Raw genomic sequence first — 5000 nt, 5'->3', positions numbered from 1 at the left:
GCCATTGCGCCTCCACCTATGTGTACAGAGAGAGAGAGAGAGAGAGATACGTATGTGTGTGTTACTGTATCGACCCGACTATCGAACAGATGGATGTGATTACATACTGCGGGTCTCAATTTATTTCCTCACATTGTTGTGCCTTCAAATGATGCCAACATGCTGGCTAGGCCCGAAGCTCAATAATACCCCGAACCGGACACCATTCTGTGGTAGGGTTATCCATCTACATTTGTATGGGATAGAGCAACATGAAATGAACTCTTTGCTCAAAAATATACCGAAACCGCCTTTCTGGGTATCGAAAGCACGATCTCGCGATCGTAAGTGGAACACTCTAAGCACAAGGCCATACATGTACACACACACATTATATATATATATATAATATATATAATATATTATATATATATATATATATATATATATAATATATATAATATATATAATATATATATATATATATATATATATATATATATATATATATATATATATATATATATATATATATATATATATATATATATATATATATATATGAAATAGGAGATGGAATGTGTAATAGACTTTATTGGGTACAACACATGTTTCGACCCGTTCTGGGTCTCTTCGGGTACATCAATAAAAAGTCTCACTAAAGATTTCTTGAGTCGGCTTACGTACCGGTATATGTCCATCAAATTCGAGAATGAGTAAAGACAGAGAAAAATTAGTAAAGTCTGGGGAACGTGAAGGCCATTCGAAGTAGACTTCACACATGATTCCGGTAAGATGCAGCGACTGCTCATACCGCAAGAGAAACAATGCAGTTGCTACGGCAGTGTTTTCGATAAAGAATAATCTCCGGCTATGGCAATGTCAACTGGTCTTCAGGTTCCCCAGACTTGACTAGCTCGGATTTTTCTTGTGGGGATACATGAAAGAGAGGGTTTACATCAACAAACTGGAGACCCTGGTGCAACTGAAGGAGAACATCAATAGAGAAATCAGAAAAGTGGGGTCTGAAACTCTTGAGGGTGTTATGGTGTAAGTTTTGGAAAGAGCACGGGCGTACGAAGCCGAAAATGGCTGCCATTTAAGCGATGTCATTTTTCATATGTGATGTAGTGGTGTTGCAAAATTCGACTTGTGCATATTAATTTCCATTATATCCTTTATATTGTATCAAAATTTCATGCATTTATGTAAAGTTAAGGAAGTTATTAAAAACTGAAACCCATCAGTGACTTTTGGGACGCCCAGTGTATGTATATATATATATATATATATATAATCAAAATAAGCAACAAGGATATCCTAAGTTAATGCAGTGGATATCCTCGGATATCCTTATTGAGTGCCTAAACTTGAGTACCATATTCACCTAGAATATATATATATATATATATATATATATATATATATATATATATATATATATATATATATATATATATGTATGTATGTATGTATGTATGTATGTATATATACAGGGGTGGTGAAAAGTTCCTGGTTTTATGGGTGTCGCGCGTTTGTGTGTGTCGTGAGTTTAAAATGCATTCTATAAACATTATAACGTTTATAGACTGCATTCTAAAGTCTACGGCATACAGTTATTATTACACTTCGACGCGCATGTCTGGAAAGAAAATTCATATTTATTCACAGATTATCCCATCTTACATGTTTATTAACTATAACGGTTAACTATAATGTCAACTATTTTTTTATTTATGCGCCCCTTTTAAAGCCTAGCCAGGTTCATGGGCCCGGTTTCTATGGCGTATGTGTTCCCCACCCCCCAGCTGAACGGGATGCCAGTCCATCGCAGCTTTCCTCAAGAAACAGGAAGAAAGAGTGAGAGAAAGTTGGCGCGAAAGAGTACAACAGGGGTCTCCACCATCCCCTGCCGGAACCTCGTGGAGCTTTAGGTGTTTTCGCTCAATAAACACACACAACGCTCGGTCTGGGAATCGAAACTGCGTTCCTCCGACCGCGAGTCCGCTGCCCTAACCACTAGGCTACTGCGCCTCCACATAATCTCAACTATAATGTCCATAAGTGGAGGCACAAGGCCTAGTAGTTAGAGCAGCGGACTTGCGGTCGAGGGATCGCGGGTTCGAATCTCAGACCGGGCGATGTGTGCGTTTATGAGCGAAACACCTAAGCTCCACGCGGCTCCGGCAGAAGGTAATGGCGAACTTCTACTGACTCTTTCGCCACAACTTTCTCTCACTCTTACCTCCTGCATCTTGCAGCTCACCTGCGACGGACCGGCGTCCCGTCCAGGTGGGGAACCTATACGCCAAGGAAACCGGGAAACCGGCCCTTATGAGCTAAGCATGGCTTGAGAAGGAACAAAAACGTAATGTCCATAAAGTCCCTTTACAATTTTAAACATTTATTACAAAAGCAAATAAGTAATTATATCTGTGGAAATTATTACAAAATGAGGAGTAGATATTGGAGTTTTGTTTTTTGCCTCATTTAATACGTCTCTATATGGGCACCATTAGTTACGCGAAGCACATCAAGACGGTTATCAATTTCTTGCCATGCTCGTTGTAGTATAGTCTTATCAATGGTCGCAATGGCATCAGTGATTCTTTGCTTCAGGACGTTGATGTCCCCTAGCTTTGTCCGATACACGATGTTGTTAATATAACCCCATAGAAAAAAGTCCAGGGGAGTGATATCCGGGGAACGAGGTGGTGAGGGAATTGGGCAATCCCTTCCAATCCACCGGTCTGGGAATGTTTGATTTAGAAGCCCGCGAATATGCAGTCCCAAATGTGATTTATCATTTGGTTCGAGTGCCTGTAAGAGTTGCATTTTGTACGCGTATAATTTCAAGTTCTTGTGTAGGACTTTGTGTACTGTTGAAAGTGGTAGCTGTAACTGTCTGGCAGCACTACGTATGGACATTGTTGGAGAACTAGCAATGGCTTGTCTTACACGATCGATGTTTTCCTTTGATAATTTTGGTCGTCCACTCCTTCCTTTATCCAGCACTGTTCCTGTTTTCATAAATTTCTTGTGCCATGCACAAATTGACGGACGTACAGGTGAATGTCTTCCATACTTAATCCAGTTGTTTCGCTGGGTCTGCGTGTCCGATTTTGTTTCAATAAACCACGATACACATTGCGCCTTTTCTTGAGGAGTAGCAATTGTTTCATTTAACAAAACCTTTCCCATCGACAGAGTCCCTCAAAAACACAAATGCAATGTGGTTTAAAACTTTGATAACCACTGAATACATAGAATAAATCTGATAAACATATCCCATCAATTGCCTTTGTAATAAATGTTTGAAATTATAGAGACCTTGTGGACACCTTGTATATACATTCAATATATATATATATATATATATATATACATACACACACACACATACACACACACAAACACACACATACATACATACATACATACATACATACATACATACATACATACATACATACATGCATATGTGTGTGCGTAATAATGTTATTATTTAATTTCATTTCTAAGTTTTTTGCCAATGGAAAGAGAAACGGTTTCTAACCTAGAACCAAGGCCTTTCATTGGCATTTCAATATCACCAGGGTAGTTTTGCATGTACAGGTAGTTTTGCAGGTACATGTATATATGTACAAGTATTTGGAGACGATGCTTGTGCAGATCTGAATGTCTTGTTTTTTGTTTTATGTATGTGTGTCTCTTCTGTATTTAACTATTTAAACTCTTCCTCTGAAGAAGGAGCTGGTTTCTAAGAAAGATGCAAAGCTCCATCTTTAGAATGTAGGTAATGAAAACAATGTCACATTTTAAACCTAAGAAAAGTTTTGAAGAGTTTTACTGTTCTGCTTACAAATTATATTTTTAATGTGTGAATCAGTTGATTGATTTCTTTTTCTGAAAATCCAAACATTTGTATGTATGTATGTATGTATGTATGTATGTATGTATGTATGTATGTGACTACTCATTGACCAATGTTTTTCTTCATCCTACAATGTCTATTAAATCAGCCCTCCTTACCGAAATAAGTTTGGTGGAGTCGCCAGTTTAGTCGCCGACGACTCAACTCTGTAACATATTTTCCTGGATTGCTCGTCACCAGTAGCACACAAAAGTGACCTCACACAACAAGGCAAATGAACTTAAAGGGAGTTAATACACATCTAATAATGTGTACATGTGCACATTAAATATAAGTATATATGGCTATTGGCATTTTTCATTTCATTCGAACGAAGTATGAAAGGAAGAAATAACCTTTATTTCCATAGCTTCAACGTTGGTGCTAGTAGGCCAATAGGGGTATTTGGTGCAAGTGGCATCATACCATAATGTTGAGGTAGAAGCCATATTGCTGGACAAACATATGGAATGATGTTTTATAGTCTGGGCACCTACCAGTAATGAGAAATCTGAAGATCCCTACAGTCACTTTGTCAATTTCTTGCTTTCTCATACGAAATCAGTTGTCTTGATTTCTGTTTCCACAAGACATATTGTCTGAGAATGAAAAAGTGAGTCGGATGTGTACGTTGCTATTTCTCAGTTTTAATCTTGCACTAGTTTAGCATCTATATCTAGCAGGTAAGACCGCATGGTACATTATTGAAATAACTCCACCCCACAACAAAGTGTCAAATAGTTTTGTTGTTGTAGTTGAGGTATTCTACATGTCTGCAGCAATGAAATACATTTCGTAGTTTCTGGTGTGCAGAAGATATAGTATAAGAGCAGTTGCATTTTTCTTCTCCCACCCCATATGACCGTGTCCCTGTTTAAATGCTGCATGGTCGGCCATCGTAATCATTGATTAATTATTAATGGCTGAAACTTCTTGGAGCCACACTCGATGCAGCTCTCGTGGCAATTATCAAATATTTGTGACAATCAAATACCGCAACTTCCTTCGTTTCAGACATACAAAACGTGTAGTATAGCCAGGGCATTTGTACTTCTCTAGTCCCCTGCCTGGACTCGTTCCCCGTTGAGGTGCCGTACGGTTGACGTCA

At 38.4% G+C, this 5000-nt stretch overlaps 1 protein-coding gene across 3 annotated transcripts in view; it reads left to right on the top strand.

The window, feature by feature from the left end:
• Window positions 1–5000, top strand: part of LOC106871753 (uncharacterized) — a 43781-nt gene that overhangs the window by 4231 nt on the left and 34550 nt on the right. The window lies entirely within an intron of this gene.

This window comes from Octopus bimaculoides, chromosome 5 (genome assembly GCF_046866305.1).
Source record: "Octopus bimaculoides isolate indiv1 chromosome 5, ASM4686630v1, whole genome shotgun sequence".
Lineage (NCBI taxonomy): Eukaryota > Metazoa > Mollusca > Cephalopoda > Octopoda > Octopodidae > Octopus > Octopus bimaculoides.
The sequence above is the reverse complement of the archived record's forward strand: the minus strand, read 5'-3'. Positions and strand labels throughout refer to the sequence as shown.